The sequence below is a fragment of the Leucoraja erinacea genome, chromosome 17, assembly GCF_028641065.1.
Source record: "Leucoraja erinacea ecotype New England chromosome 17, Leri_hhj_1, whole genome shotgun sequence".
Lineage (NCBI taxonomy): Eukaryota > Metazoa > Chordata > Chondrichthyes > Rajiformes > Rajidae > Leucoraja > Leucoraja erinaceus.
The window spans coordinates 21,077,371-21,099,614 of NC_073393.1; the positions used below are offsets into that span (position 1 = coordinate 21,077,371).

Consider the following 22,244-nt stretch of genomic DNA (forward strand, 5'->3'; position numbering starts at 1 on the left):
TCAACTGAACACACTGAATGTCTACTGAACTGTGAGTGTGGTTTTATGTGGTTTTTATGGTGGTTTTATGGTGGTTTTACCCTGCTTCAAATGGTACGAAACAGCATTTGAATTTGGTGGCCTTGAACACTGCTTGAAATGGTATGAAACTGCATATGAATTTGGTGTCCTGCCACCCTGCTTGAAGTGGTATGAAACTGCATTTGAATTTAGTGGCCTTGCACCCTGCTTGAAATGGTATGAATCGGTGCACATGACAATAAATTAAACTAAACTTAAAAATACTAAACTGAACTCTGGTCCACTCCTGTAAACATTGTGACATGACACAGGATCGAGATGTTCTGTACACTCCTACACATCCCCAGTCTGGACCTTAGACACAAAATGCTGTAATAACTGAGCGGGGACAGGCAGCTTCTCTGCAGGAATGAATGGGTGACATTTCGGGATTAGACCCTTCTTCAGATTGGAGTCTAAAGAAGGATCTTAGAATAGAATCGTTTCTTTATTGTCATTGTAACATGAACCATGTACAACAAAATTTAAAAATGTCAGCCAGTCAGTGCACCATTCAAACATTTCTAAAAGCTAACGATACATACAAGGTAAAATATAAACAACTAAAATAAATATCACGAAAATATCACGCATAAACACCCAACCCTCCATCCTTCTATCGATTTCACAGTGTACCACAGTCCCTTAGTATGTCTCGCCCCTGCGTTCCTTGGCAGCTACATTTAGTGCTTTTATAGCAGTGGGGTAAAAACTGTTTTTTAGTCTGTTCGTCCTTGTCCTTGTAGATCTGTACCGTCTGCCTGACGGCAACAGTTCAAACAGGGAGTGTCCGGGGTGGGACCTCCTTTATGACACTCTGGGATTTTTTTGGTGCAGCGGGAACTGCTGTAAGTAAAGGTAAGGAGCAGCCGACAATCCTCTGGGCATTGTCAATGGCCCTCTGGAGCGCTTTCCTCTGAGCCGCTGTGCAGCTGGTGTACCACACGCATACACAGTATGTTAGTATGCTCTCAATGGAGCACCGATAAAAGGACAGCAGTAGTCTCTGAGTGATGTTATTCTTCCTGAGCACCCTCAGGAAGTGCAGTCTCTGCTGGACCTTTTTCAGCAGCGCAGTGGTGTTCACGCTCTTGACCCAAAACGGTGGTGTTCACAATCTTGACCCAAAACGTCACCCATTCCTTCTCTCCAGATATGCTGCCTGCTCCGCTGAATTACTCCAGCATTATGTGTCTATCTTCAGTTTAAACCAGCATCTGCAGTTCCTTCCTACCCAGTCTGGACTTTATCAGCTTGGCATTGACACCAGGTCAATTGAACAATGGGGTTGGTCACGCTGAGGGTGTGGAATGTGGAGCATTGGCCCACTCCCACATTCCCCAGCAGGGATCAGCACACTTCTGCTGCATCCAGGAGAGTCAAGGGTAGAAACAAAGAACCACAGATGCTGGTTAATACACAAAAGGACACAAATGGACAGGTGACGTTTTAGGTCAAGACCCTTTTCTGACTAATTGTAGATAGGTGAGGGAGGTGAGGGGGGTGGGGGGGGGGGGGGGGGGGAGAGTAGAAAGCTGGAAGGGGGGGGGAAGAAGAGTAGAAAGCTGGAAGGGGGGGGGGGGGAGGAAGAGTAGAAAGCTGGAAGAGGGGAGAGGCAGGACAAAGCGAGGTAGGTCGTTGTTGTTTTTTTGACAGCCAGATTGAAACAAAGACCAGAGATAAGAAAGAAAGATGTGAGACAGGTTTGAAGAATTGCAGATTGTAAAGCCAGAAAGTTTTATTGTCATATCTATGGAAACAGAATAATGACATTCTTCCTGGAAGCAGCACAACAGGTTTGTGACAAAGGACTCAATATATTATATTATATAATAAATAAACATAGAAAAATAAAGTTGAATATTATTTTTAAAAGACAATCGAATGCAAAACAAAACAAAGCTCAAAGTCCCGAATGTAACCCAAGCAGTTTGTAGAAGCAAGGAACTGCAGATGCTGTTTAAAAAAAAAAGATACAAAGTGCTGGAGTAACTCAGATCAGGCTGCAGCTCTGAAGATATAGATAAGTGTCGCTTTGACTCGGGACCCTTCTTTAAGTCTGAAATGTTGCTCATCCATGTTCTCCAGAGATGCTGCCTGACCCGTTGAATACTTCCAGCACTTTGTGTAGTTTATAACAAATTTGAATCTGCAGTTTGCTGTTTCTACTAAATGTTAATCCACAGTGCATGGAAACGGGCAATATTGTCTCGATCTTCTTTTAGACATTTTATTGGTAAATTACGTATAAGTTATGCAGTGTGTGCTATCTGAGTCTTTGTGCCAGCAATGCTGCTGCAAGTGAGGTTTCCACTGCACCTGCACCAACGAACTTGTTTAACTCGCACTGAATCCCCCTCGGTAGCGGGGTGGCGATGGTTTCAAGGCTGTGAAGTGGTGCTACCCTCTGTTGGTGAGGCTGGAGAGTGCAGACACCTCCCTCCCTCAACGATACAACAGAACTCTATCCCAGGGCAGAAATTGATTTGCCAACACAAAACATTAAAACACAAGATACATGAAACATGAAATTAAAGTGACGAGTGGAAAGGATTGGGGATGTGCAAAGATTGGGGAGGGGGGGGGGGGGAGAGGTCCAATCAATGAACCATTGAAAGTTCCTGTACATCACATCTACTACCCTGCCCTCATCGATACACTTGTATACACCAAGAATAGTTTGGTGACTACTGGAGAGACAGTTGACGGCACAGAAAGACGGCATCTGGGAAAGGCTGGGTTAGCACCCCAGTCTGTGTCTTTCATGAGAAAGTCACCCAACAAAGCTACGGAAAGGCCCAATGAACCACCATGGCCTAAAAATCCATCAGGCGAGAATGAAATGTTCGGAGAAGGAGAAAGAGGTGCAGCGCACAAGCCTTGAACCTGGTGAGACGCAGGAGGAGCCCGGCTAGGACTCACCACTCAGAGCCCAGTCCCTCCACGCACTAGAATCTATCAACCCCTGCAGAGTAGCTGTTACGATGGCTGATCCGTGGGCGGTTGCTGCTGGGATGCAAGTCGGGGCCTGATCAACCCCGGCTGGGTCGCCTGGGCGAGGGCGTCTGATGTTGTGAGACCCGAAACACTCGTGACCCCAGATCACGTCCCAGCGCATGTAGAAGATGTATATTTTTCACGTTACCTCCTCAAGGATGCAGCTCTCTGTGCACAGAGCTCTCCCATAGCTTGTGCCCTCGATCCAATGGGAATCGCGTTGGGATCGCCGGGGCTGTGAGCTCCGTTACTGCCCGCCAGTGGCTCTCACTGAGACTGCAGCCTGGCGACTGAACTGGGGCTTCTTACTGGGCTAGTAACCTGCAGTGAGATCAACTCCCACTCTACGGCTAGAGGGCACGGCTTAACGGTGAGATGAGCAAAGTTTAAAGCAGATGCGCGGGGCAGATTTTTTTGCAAGGAACTGCAGAGGCTGGTTAATACACAACAAGATACAATGGGGTAACTCAGGGGGCAGGCAACATCTCTGCCTAACATGGATCTGTGACCTTTTGGATTGAAACCCTTCTTCAGACAGGGAGCGGTGCCTGGAACACACTGCCGAGGGGTGGTGGTGGCGGCTGATAGATTAGATATGTCATCTAGATATCTTTGATAATATACTTATAATGTAGATGTAATATAACATATATATGTAGGAAGGAACTGCAGATGCTGGTTTAAACCGAAGATAGACACAAAAAGCTGGAGTAACTCAGCGGGACAGACAGCATCTCTGGTGAGAAGGAATGGGTGACGTTTCGGGTTGAGACCCTTCTTCAGACAGGTTAGGGATAAGGGAAACTTGATGTAGATGGTGATGTGGAGAGATAAAGAACAATGAATGAAAAATATGCAAAAAAGTAGTGATGATAAAGGAAAGAGGCCATTGTTCATCCTACAAACAGCTAACAATGGCTAGTTTCCTTTATCAATTCAATTTCAATTTCAATTTAAAAACTTCATTGGCATGATAAAAAAACATTGTTATATTGCCAAAGTATAAAACACGACATACATGTTTAAAATGCAAAAGTATAAATACAAGTATACAGTGCATGGATAGATATGTCCCTGTACATAAAATCGCAGTAAGCCTATAGCCCTTTATTGATTGCTACACGTTCTTGCAGTTGTAAGCAGTACAACACAATAGCAAGTTTAGCAATTCAATATTAATTTCTTAGTGTTAGTTAATGTCAATTAGTGTGTGCGTACACATGTGCATGTTGGTCATTCACAGTCTCTCAGGTTATGGCATGCTGTTACGTATTGTGCACCAAGATTGTTACTTTTTCACATATCTCATTCGTTGTTCTTTATCTCTGGGATTGCCTGAAGTGAAATAAATCAATATTCATACCACTGGGCTGTAAGCTGCCCAAGTGAAGATTGAGATGCTGTTCCTCCAATTTGCGTTTAGCTTCACTCTGAAGTTGGGGGAGACCTAGGACCGAAAAGTCCGTGTGGGAATGGGAAGCAGAATTAAAGTGTCCAGCAACTGGGATGTCAAGTTGGTTCATGCAGGCTCAGCGAAGGTGTTCAGCGAAACGATTACCCAGTCTGTGTTTGGTCTTGCCAATGTATAAGAGTCCACATATTGAACAATGGATAAAGTAGATGACACTGGTGGAGGTGCAAATGAACCTCCGCCTAACCTGAAAGGACTGTCAGGGTCCCTGGACAGAGTCAAGGGAGGAGGTATAGGGACCAGTGTTGCATCTTCTGTGGTTGCAGGGGAAGGTACCTGTAGAGGGGGTGGTTTGGGTGGGAAGGGATGAGTTAACCATGAGTTGCGGAGGGAACGGTCTCTGTGGATGGCAGAAAGGGGTTGAGATGAGAAAATGGGGTTAGTGGTGGGATCCCGTTGGGGATGGCGGATATTTCGGAGGATTATGTGTTGTAGGCGACGGCTGATGAATTTGATGAAGTCCATGAGTTCTGCATGGGTGCAAGAGGTAGCACTGATGCAGTCATCAATGTAATGGAGTTGGGGGATAGGGCTAGTGTACACCTGGAACAGGGATTGTTCAACGTACCCTACAAAGAGGCAGGCAAAAGCTGGGGCCCATGCTGGTGCCCTTGGCTGCGCCTTCGACTTGGAGGAAATGGAAGGAGTCAAAGAAGAAGTTGTTGAGGGTGAGCTCAGGTAGATGAGTTAGTCTTGCCATCATGTTCGGCACAGACATTGTGGTCCAAAGGGACTGTCTCTGTGCTACACTGTTGTATGCAATCCCTCATTCCCTGCACATTCCCATTCCCTGCACATTCCCCATTCCCAGCTTGTTCCCCCTTCCCTATACATCGCTTTGTTGGAGCAGTGCCACGGGGCCCGGATTGCGTTGTCCTGGACCTGCCTTCACAGGTACTGACCTCTCCACAGTGCAGGTGCTGCCTCATGAAGGCAGCCAGCATCATCACTGTCCCACACCACCCTGGCCTCATTTCAATCTCTCTGCTCGGGAAGAAGGTGCAGGAGCCTGAAAGCCGTGACCTCCAGGTTCAGGAACAGCTTCCCTCCGAAGACCATCTGGCTCTTGAACACTGCACAACACTAATTGAACTATAAACTATGGCCTCTCTTGGCTACACTAAAGACTGCTGTGCTTTTTTTGCATTAGTATTGGAGTTACTAATTTATTTTTGTTTATTGTATGTTATCTATGAATGTTGTACTATAGGCCTGCTAACATCGGGAAGATTTGACAGGAGTCTGAAAACCATGACCTCCAAGTCTGTACCTGTGGCATTATAAATAATGCTGTAACACTATATTCTGCACTCTGTATGTTTCTCTTTGCACTACATGTTGTACTTGTGTGTGGTGTGATTGCACTCGGCTATGCTATGATTTGGAGATAGACACAAAAAGCTGGAGTGACTCAGCAGGTCTGCCAGCATCCCTGGAGAACATGTGTTTAAGAAGGAACTGCAGTTGCTGGAAAATCGAAGGTAGACAAAAGTGCTGGAGAAACTCAGCGGGTGCAGCAGCATCCATGGAGCGAAGGAAATAGGCAACGTTTCGGGCTGAAACTCTTCTTCAGACTGATGTGGGTGAAGAAGGGTTTCCGCCCGAAACGTTACCTATTTCCTTCGCTCCATAGATGCTGCTGCACCCGCTGAGTTTCTCCAGCACTTTTGTCTACCCTGGAGAACATGGATAGGCGATGTTTCGGGATGGGAGCCTTCTTCAGACTCTGCGTCTCTGGCCTGTAATGGCAGCCAGCCCCAGCAGATGGCAGTGTTGGCCGAGAGTGAGAGGGAGCCTTGGCCCTGGGCACAGTTAGTTGATCATCGCCCTGCCTGCGGTGAGTCACCTCCACAAGGTTTTTAAACTTTATTTGGCCAAATCCACAGCTAAGGCAGACTGTGTCGATTTCCCGCTCCTTCATTTAAGTCCACATAGGAGCAGAATTAGGCCATTCGGCCCATCAAGTAGGAATGTTACAAGTTTTTGAGATTTAAAAAAAATCAAGCCTGTAATTTATCCCATCAGATACAACATAAAAAAGTTTAATTTGATACCTAATTCACTTTCATATCTTCAGTATTAAAAAAGTTATGGTTATATTCATACTTGGAAATTAGCATCTTGTTCCATATTGATTTTCCATTGACTTAACACAAAAGCTGTGATCGAGGACGGCCAAAAGCCCATAACTTTCTTAAAAATTAAGAGAACTGAATGAAATTTTCAGTTATTGTAGATTGAAGCGTCCTGAAACAAATATGAAACATCTTACTTGGATGACCTGAAATTAAAGCATATAATTTGTTAGTTACCTAATTGTAGCTAATTACAAAATTGACCGTTGTGACGGAAATAGTCATAAACACCCAGACTGCCTTGATAATTCAATAATGTGATATTCTCAAGATCAGAACTTTAATATTATATGCTGTAAGTCCGTAACGGACAGGTAAAGAAATTGCAATTTCTAGCAAAAGACCAAGTCTTTATGGCGAAGATCAGCTGCTATCTGGTACATTGGCATAATCAGTAGCATCATCATACTCCTCAGATTGTAACCAATAAGCAACTCTGTACACCTTGTTTTTCCTCAACTTTTCAATTTTTGCATTGTAAACTACAAGTTTTTGCTTTTCAAACCACGCATGACATGCCTTTCTGCCCACTACTTTCCCGTTAAGAATGTCCTGTAGATCATCACATTTGGAGTAGTCCAAATTCCGATAATCTCTGCGAATGCTGTCTAAATCAGTCTCTTTCGCTGGGCATTTGGATTGACAATTTTGCATTTCTTCTTCGGAGACATCTATTTAAAATGTAAAGAAAAAAACCCACTGAACAGCATTAACAGAAGCAAGCTATTAGTTGCAGTTTTGGGGAAAAACAGGTAGAAATTATAAAGTTAAACGCTAAATCAAATAATAAATACCCAACAAAAAATTCATATTCATCAGTTTCATCAAATCAATTAAATTCATCTAATCAATTAAATTCATCTAAATTCAATTTCTAGATCTAAACATCTATCCATTTCTTAAGAAAAGGCAAACAAATTTAAATTTGCAGCGACTACACCCTCTCCGAAGACTACGTAAAGCAGGTCTCCCCACTACACATCTACGAACTTTTTATAGGGGGACAGTCGAGAGCACATTAACCAACGGCATCACTTCCTGGTTCGGGAGCTGCAAGGCGTACGAACGGCACCAACTTGACAGGATTGTGAAGACCGCCAGCAGGATTATTGGTGCTCCACTCCCTTTCTTGCTGGACATATACAGGAAGAGATGTATCAACAGAGCCATCTCCATCATCAAAGACCCCTACCACCCATCGCATCACATATTCTCCATCCTGCCATCTGGGAAGAGGTACAGAAGCATTAGCTGCAAAACCAGCAGGATGCTCCTCAGCTTCTTCCCGCAGGCTATAAGACTGATAAACGGACTTAGCCCCCTGCCAAAGTATCGCGCACCAACCATCAACCTGGACACACTGCAGCAGCTGTCGATCGGAACGCCTGTTGATGTTTAGTAGAGAGTAGAGTGTTTAATTTAATTTGTTCATGATATATGTATTTTTATTTCTATTTACTTGTTGTTATTTGTACTGCACACTGAATGGACACTGGTTGAGCAATGTTTTTTTGTTTCCTCTGGGTATGTGAGTACTCAGGAAATGACAATAAAGATATACTGATACAGATACTGACAGCTTAAGTATCCAAATAACAAATAACAAACTGAACCCATTCACACAAGAATTCACAATATAACATGATTTTTAAATCTCACTGTCATGAATTTATATGCCAAATGGAAGGAATTTAATGTTTAATTCCCATAAATTAATCCAGAAACATCTACTCTCAAGATAATCAAAATCATTATTTTTTACACAATACATCTGACTAAAACTGTACTGTGGATATTAAAAAAAAAAGAATTTGAATATCTTGGGAGTGGATGTTTCTGGAATGTGATCGATTGGAATCATGCCGTTGCCATAAAGTTTAAGCCCCTATCGGCAGGCAAGACATGGCCGATTCGTATGGGGGACCTAAGTAACATTTTTCACATCATAAGATTAAAATGAAGCCACACCAAAAAGCAAGATAATATGTTAAATAAACGACATACCTTTTGTTTGGTCCTGATATTGCAATCCGTGATATTGAAGGCATTAGAAGTCGCGTTTAACTTCAATGCAGCGATTAAATCGTCCAGCAATTAAAAAAAAAAAACCAGGAAAGGAAACTTGAACGATTTTACTTCATCAGCTAGCAGCCCGAGGAAATCCCTCTCTGACAACCAATACAAACCTGCATTTTAATCCCCCCCCCCCCCAAAGCCTCCGGAATCGCACGCACAGACAGTGGCAGATCTACAACACCGCTGATGGTAGGTTTTGTAACAACGCTACATCAAGTGTACTCCGCCGTTCAATCACAGCTGATCTCTCCCAACCCCATTCTCCTGCCTTCTCCTCATAACCCCTTACACCTTTATTAATCAAGATTCTGCCAATCTCTGCCTTAACAATATCCATTGACTTGGCCTTCATAGCCTTCTGTGGCATCAGTGAACCAGGTGGCTTCACCCTTCTTCCTTCTGGAGAAACATCACCTATCCATGTTCTTCAGAGATATTGTCTGACCTGCTGAGTTATTCCAGCACTTTGTGTCTTTTTTAATTGAATACAGAAGTTGGGGCATTATGTTACAGTAGTACAAGATATTGGTAAGGCTGCATTTGGAGTATTGTGTTCAGTTTTAGTCACCCTTGCATGGAAAGATGCCATTAAGCTGGGAAGGATGCAGAGGAGATTTACGAGAATGCCAGGACTCGGGGGCTGGATCTATAGGGAGAGGTGGAGCAGGCTAGGACATTATTGCCTGGAGTGTAAGATGCTGGGAGGTGATCGTATTGAGGTGTACAACAAGGGGGATAGATCGGGTGAATGTACAGTCTTTTTCTCAGGGTAGGGGAATCAAGAATTAGTGGGCATAGGTTTATCGTGAGGAAAGGTTTAATGAGAACCTGAGGGGCAACTTTTTAACACAGTGAGTGGTGGGTATATGGAACAAACTGCCAGAGGGGATTGTTCAGGCAGGTACTATAACACCATTTAATAGACCCTTGGACAGGAACATGGAAAGGAAATGTTTAGGAATATAGGCCAGGTAAGGGCATAAGTGTCTAGTGCATTGTTTTTTCCCCAATATCGTTTAAATACAAGACAGCTTTTTTTCCTACTTGTGACTTTCCAATGTAACTTTTATTTAATTCTCTAGTTCCTAATCAAAATCAAAATTGCGTTATAACAAATTTGGCCTGCATTATACAAATAGAGTTCCTAATTCTTTGCTTGTGTTATTTCTGATTTGTACGCTGGTAAAACATGTTCTAGCAGAATGACTTGTAGATGCCTTTGACTCAATTATGTACAATCCACTTGTCAGGTCCAGATGACAACAACTAAACCTCAGGCACCTCCTGTGGTTTTCATATTGACCTCATCAACCACTTCAATACCAATAGCACTGCGTGGAGGGAAGTCATCTTCCCCTGCCCATAGATCATAGAACAGTACAGCACAGAGACAGGTCTTTTGGCCCACAATGTCTGTGCTGAACATGACGCCAAGACCAGCTCCTATCTGCCTGCACTTAATACACAACATAATACACACCCATTCTCTGCATATCCATGTGTTTATCCAAAAGTCTCTGAAATATCACTATCACATCTGCTTACACCACCACCCCCAGGAAGAACCAAGTTACAATCTTTTTCTGGCCATGTCTTTTCCCCGCTGACAAATGGACTGAAGGATTCCCTGAAGAACCCCAGCTGCCTGACTTCTTCAGAAGCTGCAGTACAATTCCCTTTAAGAAGGATCCCTTTTACGAGGATGTTGCTAGGACTAGAGGGTGTGAGCTATAGGGAGAGGTTGAGTAGGTTGGGTCGATATTCCTTGGAGCGCAGGAGGATGAGGGGTGTACAAAATCATGAGAAGAACAGACCGGGTAGATCAAGGGTTCCCAACCTGGGGTAAATTTACCCCCAGGGGGTAAATTTGTTGATTCTGGATTTGTACATATTTCTTCTCATTGACTTTGGTTTTGGTATACCAGTATCTGTTCATTATTAGTTGTTCATAAATAAGTGAAATAACATTGTTATGTGCTATTAAAGTTACCAGGGGTAAACGTGATGAAAAAAGTTATGAACCCCTGGAGTAGATGCACAGAGTCTCTTGCCCAGAGTTGGGGAATCGAGAGCCTGAGGACACAGGGTCAAGGGGAAGGGGAAAAGATTGAGTAGGAATCCGAGGGGTAACATTTTCACACAAAGGGTGGTGGGTGTATGGAACAAGCTGCCAGAGGAGGTAGTTGAGGCTGGGACTATCCATCCCATCGTTTAAGAAACAGTTAATGTCCGGGAACATTACCATCTGGTTCGGGAATTGCTCTGCCAAGGACAAGAAGGCTCTGCAGAGAGTAGTGCGTTCGGCTGAACGCACTATGGGAACTTCACTCACCCCCCTGCAGGAACTATACAACAGGAGGTGCAACTCCAGAGCAAACAAAATCATGAGAGACCTCTTCCACCCCTGCAACGGACTGTTCCAGCCCCTACGGTCAGGCAAACGCCTCCGTTGCCATGCAGTGAGAACGGAGAGGTTGAGAAGGAGTTTCTTCCCAGAGGCAATTCGGACTGTAAACGCCTTTCTCACCAGGGACTAACTGTACAGAATGTTTTTCCTACTATTATTTATTATGTAAAATAATATGTGTGTTATGATTGTGTTTATAATTTGTTTGGTTGTTTTGTTGTTCCACGAGCATTGCCACTTTCATTTCACTGCACATCTCGTATGTGTATGTGACAAATAAACTTGACTTGACTTGACTTGACTAAACAGGTGCATGGATAGGACAGGTATGGAGGGATATGGATCAAGCGCAGGCAGGTGGGACTAGTGTAGTTGGGACATTGTTGGGCGGTGTGTGCAAGTTGGGCCGAGTGGCCCGTTTCCACACTGTATCACTCTGTGACTAAGCAGTGGTCCCTGTCTCTTTAAGCACCTCCTGTCCCAGTCCCAGTCCCAATGTAGAACTACAACTCCCATAATGCACCGCACCACACTAGGGGTTCGGGAAACCAAACTACTCATTCAGATGTCAAATTAACGTTCTAAACTTTATATTGATAGCGATGGGAAACAGGAATTAAAATCGAAAAGCAGGACCTACTCGTTTAAAACATATTCATTTAAAAACTGGCCAACGTTACAATACGTCGCATCCGGTTAGGATGAGTCCATGTGGATGGGTTGCTGAAGGGGTGCAACCGCTTTCATGGGCCCTGGGTTCGGCCGTTATTCCGGTTTTGCGAACCGACTACATTCACACCAACATAATCAAATATTAAAAATCAATGGTGGTTATAAACCTGTGGCGTATTTGACTGAGAACCCAGTTATTTGGCACTGGGTGAGGCTGAACATCCCCCCATCACTAGTTTGGGGTCGGGAGGGGGGGCGTCCGGCTGAGGGCGCGCTCCCGGCGGTGGCGGGCGGGCACGCGCACTGGGGACAGGCGCGCGACACGGAGCGGGAGCGAGCGGCGTCTTCACACCCCCCCCCCCCTCACCCCCCGGAGCCGCCTCGATCCGTCAGCAGCGGAGCTCGGCCCTGGGTCGCCGCCGCCGCCGCCGCACCGCACACAGGTAGGGCCGGGGGTCGTGCGGGGCCCGGGGGGGTCGAGGGTGGGGGAGGGGTTGGTGACTGGGCCCAGTGCCGGGTGTAGTGAGGAAAGGGGGGGGGGAGTGAGTGAGGGGCCCGGGGCGGGGGGCGGAGGGGCGAGGAGCGGCTGTTGTCTGGCCCGGGGGAGGGGGGCGCGGGTGACTGAGGAGGGGAGTGGGATGGCGGCGCCCGGGTCGGATGGGTGGGGAGTTCCTGGGGGGGGGGGGGGGGTGCGTGTATTTCAGGTCTAGGGGGTGGACGAGCCTCTTGGGGTGGGGTACGGGGGAGGGGGTTGTGCGTGTATTCCGAGCCCGCGGGTCTGTCTGAGGGGGAGGGGAGGGGGCACCTACCTAGATTTTGTTTAGGGGGGAGAGTAAGTGTGAGTTTCTGAGAGCGGAGCGGGAGAAGGGGGGGGGGGGGGGGGTTTTGTGTGGTAGGGGGAGTATTGAGGAGAAGGAGGCTGATGATGTCAATGTATTGGGGAGAGGGCCGATGCTTGGGATTGTAGATTGGGGGGGGGGGGGGGGGGGTGTAGAGGAGAGAGGGTCAGTACTGGGGAGGAGGGGGGGGGGGGGGGGGGGGTGTTACTTGTGATAGGGGGTGCTGATTTGTGAGAGTGGGCGACGTCTGTATCCCAGATCAAACACGGGGGCCATGTCTGCGATTGCTTGGGGAGTGTGTGGTTCAGTAGTACCCTAGACCGGGGAGATAGGTGGGTGCTTGTGGATACCTGGGTTTGGGGGTGTACAGACCACTGAGAGTGGGCCGGGGTGTGTGCATGTGTAACACAGACTGGATAATGGAGGGAGTGCCTGGTATTGTATCGGGGGGAGGGGGAAAGACAGATGCGGATTGCCAGAGAGAGATGGTTGCGTGCGGCTGGGAGGGGGTGCAGGTTCTTGGGTCTGGGTGAGAAAGGGCGATGTGTGTGCCCGGGCCTCCTCCACCTATTTTCTATGAGAGTGGGGATGGGAGTGTGCTTGTGTTCAGTATGGGAGAGGGTGAGTGAATGCTTGCCTGGCTTTGGGGTAGGAGTTGAACGTGTACCTCGGGTCAAGGGCTGTGGGGGAGAGGGGAGTGTGTACCCCGGGGGTGGGGGGGGGGGGGGGGCACGGTGTTTCTACCCCAGGTCTGAGGCGGGGGGGGGGGGGGGGGGCGGCAGCGCAGCAGGCGGTGGTAAGTTTTGACCCTGGGTCAGGGGCTGTGGGGATGGGGAGTGTGTAATATTGGGGCAGGGGCTGTGTGCGAGCAGGGAGTGCGTACCCTAGATCTGAGGGAGCGGGGAGTCAGATGCAGGGAGGGGTGCGCTGAGTGTGCAATGTTATTGATGGGACGGGGGTGGATTTTGAGGTGAGCTGTCATTTCACTGGTGGTGGTGTCCGGGGTGGGTTGATTCGGGTGCAGTGGGTGGGGTGGGGCTGGGACAGTGGCAGTAACTCCAGGGCCACAGTGCTGGGCTGCCCAAGGCCTGGCTGCCTTATGTCTGGTCACAGTGCACCAACTGTCCCTGGTTTGTGCCGTTCCTGCCTGTGTGGTGGCAACAGGTGTGGGGAAAGCTCAAGTCTTGACGTGCAATAGTCCCCAGAATAAAACGATGTGCCAAGGCTGTTTGTTTAGGAGACGTCATTCATTACCAGAACCCGAGGGGTGGTGGTAATTGAATGAATATATGTGTGCGTTGGCCTTGCCTGTTGCTTCCTGATGCATCGGAGAAGGAAAAGATTCTGCCTTTCCATAACCACATAATTCTTGCTTTTACTGGGGTAGGAAAAACGACAAAATGTGGTTAAAGTTTATTTTTGGCATTAATCAAATGACTGTTTACATTGAATGATGGAGTGCTGCATCTCTCAGCTTTGCTTATCGATCTGTAAACAAAATAGGATTTCAAATTAAATCAGCAGTTCCTTGTTCCTACATTCTAGGATTTCAAATTACCTACTTTACAATTCTTAAAATCAAAAATCTCAGACCCTTCGCACTTTGTGTGAGGTTAGGAATCTGTTGTTGTTATTGTTGTTTGCTGAGGTTTTTATCTTCTGAACTATCAGGCTTTTTAAGTATTAATGTGGGACAAATATATTGGAGTAATATTGATCGTGAAGGTTTCTGAACTTTGAGTCTTCCCGAGGGCAGGATTTGATTTCGATGTTGTGGAATGCTGTTGTGGTTTGCAGTGGCTGGCGAGCATTCTTGCGGTGTGATCTCACAAGGTGTAGACTTTCATACTTTGAGAGTGGTCCTTGTTTAGAGATGAATTAACAACCTCCTGCCTCTAACCCCAACCCCCAGCAGATTTACAAATTCCACTTGCATTACCTTGGCTTAAAAAATCGAGTTTGAGTTTAATTTATTGTCACGTGTACCAAGGTACAGTGAAAAGCTTTTGTTGCGTGCTAACCAGTCAGTGGAAAGACAGTACACGAGTACAATCGAGGCATCCACAGTGTACATGATAAAATAAATTACGTTAATTATTATCACATATAGTCTGAGGTTCTCCAATGAGGTGGATTGTAGCTCAGGAATGCTCTCTAGCTGTTGGTGGGATGGGAACTAGTAAAGTTTTCGATATATAACCCAGAGCGAGGCGATGAATTGACGTTCAAGATTCTTACAAGGATTGACATGGGTAAGGAATGTGGAATGGGGCGTCACAGTTTCAAAGTGAGGGGTCTATAATTTAGGACTGAAATGGAAATGTCTTTACCCAGAGAGGTATTTCTTGGGTATAGAGGGCAGAAACAGACCCTTCAGCCCTACTTGTCCATGCCAACCAAGTTGCTTAACCAAGCTAGTCTCAATTGCCTGCATCGGGCCCATATCCGTCCACACCTTACTGACTGGCCTGGTTTGTGAACTCGAACACACAGGAACAAAGAAGATTGCAGTGAGTGATGGACACTGTCCCATCCTTCACTGGTACTGACATCCCCACCATCGAAGGGATCTACAGGTGCCCCAACCTCAGTAAGGCAGCCAGTATCGTCAGAAACCCACACCAACCTGTCTATGCTACTAATGGGAGAAGGTATAGGAGCCTCAGAAGGCAGTGAAGGCCAATTCTCTGCCTCACAAGGCAGTGGAGGCCAATTCTCTGGATGCTTTCAAGAGAGGATTAGATAGAGCTCTTAAAGATAGCGGAGTCAAGGGATATGGGGAGAAGGCAGGAACGGGGTACTGATTGTGAATGATCAGCCATGATCACAGTGAATGGTGGTGCTGGCTCGAATGGGTGAATGGCCTACTCCTGCACCTATTGTCTATTAAACCTGAAAACCATGACCTGCAGGTTCAAGACCAGCTTCTTCCCAGTAACCATCAGGGTCTTGAACACTGCAAAACACTAACGTCAATGACTGTGAATGTCAATGGACTGTGTCTTTGGTTGCTCTTTTGACCTCGACTGTGCACTATTATGGTTATATAGTTTTGTTTAGTGATGTAGCGTGGAAACAGGCCCTTCGGCCCACCGTGCCGATCAGCAATCCACGTATACTAGCACCCTACACACGGGGGAAAATGTACAATTTTACCAAAGCCAATTAACCTACAAACCTGTATATGTTTGGGGTGTGGGAGGAAACTGGAGCACCCGCAGTAAACCCATGCAGTCATGGGGCGAACGATTAAACTCCGTACAGACGGCACTCATAGTTAGGGCTGAACACGGGTCTCTGGCGCTGTAAGGCAGCAACTCTACTGCTGCATCACTGTGCTGCCACTTACTATTACAGCCATTAATTGAATGTTAGATTGTTATATATTTGCAATTTATTGTCTTTATGGGCTTGTTAAACTGCAGCAAGTGAGAATTTAATTTTTCTGTTGTCGGTACATATGACAATTAAACACTCTTGACTCTCTCTCCATGCTCTATGAACCCTGACCTTGTGCGGGGAACCCCCTTGACATTAAAGGCGCGGTTGTCATAGGTTGCTGTGGACGGGAGCCAGAGCTAAGTGGGTACTGTCCTCTGGCTGTGGAAAGTCAGGGGCAGGACACATGCCAGCTTCTGTGTTTATAGAAGTGATTTAGCAGTACCTTTGCCATTCCCACAATGGAAAGTTTTGCTAATAAATTCCAAACCTCATAAAAATACCGTAGAATATTGTTGAACAGGACGGTGCCTTTGGCCTGGTTCTCTGCAGGGGATGTGTGGTGTAACCAATGTCCAGGATTGCTCCTCAATATACGAGGTTGGCAGTGTTACCAGGCACGTCTAAAGTTTGAGGGCCGATCGCTGGAGGATAGGTGCAACAAGCATCAGCCTCGGGGGCAGTGATTGGGTGCCAGTGAGGAGCAGCTGGTGTGACTGGGCATTCCTCTGCTCCAGGTGCTTGCTTCATGTCCAGCGGCACAATCCGAAGGCTAAATGTGTTGGCCGACACTCCAGACCAGCAGGGTTGGGAGCGCTGCACCGTCTGCCATACCATTTCTCACATGAGTACAGATGCTCCCCGATTTACGATGCTTTCACTTGCGATATTTCAACTTTATGATTGGCAATGGCAGCGAGCCACACGCCACGTCCGGTCAAGTGATCGCAATGTATCGCAATGCGTTTTCCACTTGCGATCATTTATTTTTACGTTGGATTTATCGGAACGTAACCCCATCGTAGATCAAGAAGCAGCTGTAGTTAAAACTGATGTTCAGAATTATAGAAACATAGAAAATGGGTGCAGGAGTAGGCCATTCGGCTCTTCGAGCCTGCACCGCCATTCAATATGATCATGGCTGATCATCCAACCTCAGTATTCTGTACCTGCCTTCTGTCCATACCCCCTGATCCCTTTAGCTACAAGGGCCACATCTAACTCCCTCTTAAATATAGCCAATGAACTGGCCTCAACTACCTTTTGTGGCAGAGAGTTCCAGAGATTCACCACTCTCTGTGTGAAGAATTGACAAGACACCACAAACGCTGGAATCTTGAGCAAAACAAAGTGCTAGAGGAACTCAACAGGTCAGGCAGCATCTGTGGAGGGAATGGACAGATGACATTTTGGTCATATTGCTTCAGTCGACATTTGTGCAGATACTCTATTAAACAATGGAACAAACACCCTTTAATATTTTTAGCTTGCAGTATCCAAACTCCATTTTTACGTGTTGAACAGAACTTTGTATTTGAAAGCAACTTGTTGTTTCACCGAAAGACTGAAAGGTGGTTGGAGTGAATCACTTATTCGGTTATTGCGGATAATCGGCAATAACAGATACCCCCCCCCCATGGTCCGTAATAATGAAGGTTATGTGTAATGCGACCAAAGGCACTGCCAACAGAACATCCAAGTTGCAGAGATTAGTTTGTATTATTCAAGAGCCGGACGGTTGCTGGGAAGTCATTTGTCCATCTCTGAAGTGCATTAATGGCTCCATGTGTAATTGCTCATCTAAAATTTGTGCCGTCTGCTCGGTGCTTACCACTCATTGGGGTGGATATGAGCCTCTGCTGGGAGCAGTGGCCTATGCCGTTGTGTGCCTGGCTTTGCCTGAGCTGGATCGTCAATCTCACTGTCCTCCCACACCCTCGATCAGTGGGGAGTCGAGGCAAGAGTGTTTTATTGTGATATGTTCCACACTGAACAATGGCTTCTTTTGCTGGCTTCCTTGTTGAGGCAGCAGCTCGTGTAGATCCCTTTGATGGAGGGGAGATCAGTACCCGTGATAGACGGCAGTGTGTGCACGCCCAGGAATTTGAAGTTTTTGATTCCACCACCATCTTATCGATGAAGACAAGTTTGTAGATCCTCTGCTTTCCTCTTCTAAAGTCAACAATCAGTTCCTTGGTTTTACTGACGTTGAGAGCAAGTTTGTTTTGGCACTATTTGGTCAGTCGATCGATCTCTCTCCTTATACTATGACGTGTCGTCATTCGCAATTCATCAAACTGTGGTGTTGTTGGTGAATTTGAAGATGGAGTTGGAACTGTGCCCAGCTACACAGTCCTGAGTATAGAGTAAGTAGAGCTGGGGCTGGGACCTCTCTGTGAAGAGTTGAGCTGCTGCTCTCTGGAGATGGCCATCGCATCAAAGGCAGCAGTGGTCACCGTGCTACAGTGGGAGACTCGGCGTACGTACCGTCTCAGTCTCGGGTGGCATGGGGCAAATGTTCATGGCTGTCAGAAATCGATTGGCCAACGTGGCATCCGGCGGCACTTGGTAGATGATGTGGTGTCAGCCTGGCCTAGTGTGATGTTGAAGATCACAGCCTGCAGATGGTGGAACAATGCTGAGGGGCGACGTGGACTTTCTAAAATAAGAGACAAAAGAGACCACAGATGCTGCACTCTCCAGCAAAATAGCTGCTGGAGGAAAACAGTGTTGGAAGAACTCAGCTGGCCAGGCAGCAGCAGGGAATGGACAGACGATGTTTCAGGTGAAGAAGGGTCCCAACCGGAAAGGTCGTCTGTCTATTCCCTCCACAGATGCTGTCTGATGCACTAAGTTCCTCCAGCACTTTGTGTTTTGCTCACAATTACAGCATTTGCAGTTCCTTGTGTCTCTAAACTGCTGGAGGAACTCGACGGGTCAGGCAGCATCTGTGGAGGCAGAGGGATGTTTGACAGTTCGTCAAAGGCCTGCATGGGGAACGAGCGAAGTTACAGTAAAATTTGACGATTGACTGGCGTTGCATTTCCGCAGTCTGAGGGAATACTGCTTTCAACATCTGTTCTCCATAGAAAACAGCATGGATAAGCTTTATTCAGATAAAAGGTTTCTGGCGCTTTGGAGCCTCACATTCTGTTGTAATCTGAGTCTCATCAAAACCATTGTGTTTGTTTCTTTAATCACGGGCAAGTTCTATTTGATTTGGTTGCTCAGTAACCACCACGAGTTCCTACTTTACAGAGTTTCGGTCTTTGAAATCCTCCTCCACTGCATTCCTCCAATTCTTTTCCTTTATAGTTTAGTTTACAGATACAGCATTTGAAAGAAGCCCTTCGACCCACCGAGTCCATGCCGACCATCGATCTATGGTTCCATGTTATCCCACTTTTTCATCCACTTCCTACACACTAGGGGCAATTTATAGAGGGCCAAATAACCCACAAACCCGCACATCTTTGGGATGTGGGAAGAAACTAGACCACCCAGAGGAAACCCACGCATTCACAGAGAGAACATGCAAACTCCACACAGACGACAGGGGTCAGGATCAAACCTGGGTTTCTGGCACAGTGGGGTAACAGCTGTTGCTTGCCGCTGTTTATGCTGACTCTGTGAAGTATCTTGATTAATTTTATTGTATATGGGCTAGTTGTTCGGCGTGGACTTGGTGGGCCCGTTTCCACGCTGTATCATGGAACATGCTGGGTCAGGCAGTTGTCAGGTCAGGCAGTTTGTGTGGAGAGAGAAACAGTTAACATTTCAGCTAGATAACCTCCAATTTGTACTGATAACCATTAAGCTACATTTTGAACAGATAACCTTTCCTGAGACATTTGACCTACATTGTTACCACATTCTCTGGGGGGATTTTGCCTTATCCATTTGTTTTAGTGATGGTTGGGGGATAAACGCATTAGAAATCTTCCAGCTCTTCGTTTTTACTTCTTTACCTGATCCTAGCCCTTGCCGTTATTGATGGAAGGGACGTGGACATCAGTGGAAAGGCCAGCAGCTATTAACCTCATACCCAGTCACAACCTTTTCCTTGTGGTGTCTACTCGGAAACCCAGCACCTCTGGCAGTGTAACATTCCTTAATTATTCTATGAAAGGAAGTTAATTGAACTGCACCTATTGTTTCGCAGTTTAAAAAAAAAAGAAATGCGGCACAGTGGCTCAGCGGTAGAGTTGCTGCCTTACAGCGCCGGAGACCCAGGTTCGATCCTGACTGAATGGAGTTTGTACGTTCTCCCTGTGATCTCATCGGTTTTCTCTGGTCTCCTCCCACACTCCAAAGACCTACAGGATTTTAGGTTAATTTGCTTCGGTAAAATTGTAATTTGAAGGGTCTGTTTCCGCATTGCATGAGTCCCACCAAAAACATCGCCAATTCATTCCCTTAAGAATGCTCCTGACCCGAACTGTCACCTGTCCATTCCCTCCACCGATGCAGCCTGGCCCATTGAGTTCGTCCAGCACTTTGTGTTTGGCTCGGGTTTCAGCGCCTGCTGTCCCTCGTGTCCCTAGTTCAGTAAATGATGGGACCGTTTGATTTCAGTATCTATCGGAGGGATTTACAGAGGATTGTTGTAAGTTGGAACAAAAGATCAGGTTCCAAAATCCTCCCTTTGTGTTGTTTTTACAAGTTGATACCTACTTTTATTTTGGTTTGTGCAATAATTAACTTCTGTGGCTTGAGAACATTGCGATGTGCAAGTATATCAGCCGGTTTCATCTTGTTCCATAGTGTTACTGCGATGGTTGAGGGAGAGTGTGTGTAACTGAAGGAGGGTGTCTTTGAACAGTTGTATGCTTGGTCTGCAGACAGCAACAAGTTGCACAGCCTGGCATCGCACTGTGCATTTCTCAAAGCCCTGTCACAGATGGTTTTGTGGTTGGATTGTTTTCTCACGGGGTTTTAAAGCAAGACAAAGTCACAGAAAAGTTAGAAACAAGGAACTGCAGAAGCTGGTTTACATAAAAAGACACAGTGCTGGACTAACTCAGTGGTTCAGGCAGCATCTCTGAAGAACATGGATGGGTGATGTTTTGGGTTGGGATCCCTCGGTCTGAGATGTTGCCTGACCTGCCAAGTTGCTCCAGCAGTTGTGTCACAGATAAGTTGTTGCGCAGTATTCTCTCGCGCTGAGTTTGTGAAGTGTCCAAGTGTTGTGCAGATGTGTGTGATTGTCAGAGTTGGGCAGGGCAGTCAGTGAAACACTCGGGCTGCTTTTGCTGCTGTCGGTTACTGATAAAATAATTAATCTTGCTGCCATGATCCAGGGCCTGGAATGTGCCATATTAGAGCGGTTGATTGCTTCGTCCTGTGGATTTTCAAACTCCCCTTGTCCTAGAGGTTGGAGGAATCACTGGGGGATCTTTGAATTACTATTCATAAAATTACGAGGTATAGATAGGGCAGGCAGTCTTTTTCAAGGGATAGATATGTCAAAGACTAGAGTGCACAGCTTTAAGGTGAGAGGGGGAAAGATTCAAGGAGACGTGCAAGGGTGGTGGGTACCTGAAATGCCATGTCGGGTGGTGGTGGAGGCAGAAACGACAGTGGGATTTAGGAGGCTTTTAGACAGATGCATGGATATGTAGGGAGTGTCATTTGGTTCATGGTATTGGGAGAATGCAAGCTCTGTTGTGTAATCTACATGTACAGATATATGGACCGAAGGGTTGAGAGGGCTCTGGGCGAAATGCAGGCAAATAGAACTCACCCAGGATGCCAACTTGGTCGGCCTGCATCAAGTGGGTGGAAGGGCCTGATCCCGTGCTGCACAACTTTATGACAACTACTTTATTCCCCCTCTGCTTGGCTTGTGATTTCTCCAGAGCGGTCAGTGCTTTGTTGCTCTGTGCTGCAAGGTCTAATGCTCAGTTAGAAAAATATCACGGTGTCAATGGTGAGAAAAGGGTGACTGAAGGCTGGGCAGGGAATCCTTAACAACACCAGCACTTAATTCCAAGTAAGGTTGTTGGCAGGGTGAGATCATATTACATTAGAGTAAAGGATTCTAAGACTAGAGAGTGCAGGCTTATGGTGAGAAGGGAGAGATTTAAGATGGACCTCAGGGGCAACATTGTCACTTGGATGGTAATCATAATCTGGAATGAGTTGCCAAAGAAAGCTATAGAAGCGGATATAATTATGACATTCAAAACGCTTTTGGGGTGATAATGGATAGAAAAGGTTGGGTCAAACGCAAGCAAATAGGACTAGCCCAGAATGGCGTGGACAAGTTGGGCTGAAAGGCTATTCTCATTCTCTTTAGCTCGATAACTATGATAGATCAGGTAAAAATAAATAGTTTCTCTCGTTGAGAGGGCTGATAACTGAAACAG

At 46.4% G+C, this 22,244-nt stretch overlaps 1 protein-coding gene across 1 annotated transcript in view; it reads left to right on the plus strand.

Moving 5' to 3' along the window:
* Positions 1–12,159: 12,159 nt before the first annotated feature.
* Positions 12,160–22,244, plus strand: part of LOC129705289 (granule associated Rac and RHOG effector protein 1-like) — a 93,747-nt gene continuing 83,662 nt past the window's right edge. Inside the window, exon 1 of the mRNA XM_055648798.1 lies at positions 12,160–12,261. The gene's annotated coding sequence lies outside the window, so the exon portion shown is untranslated. The remainder of the gene's footprint in view (positions 12,262–22,244) is intronic.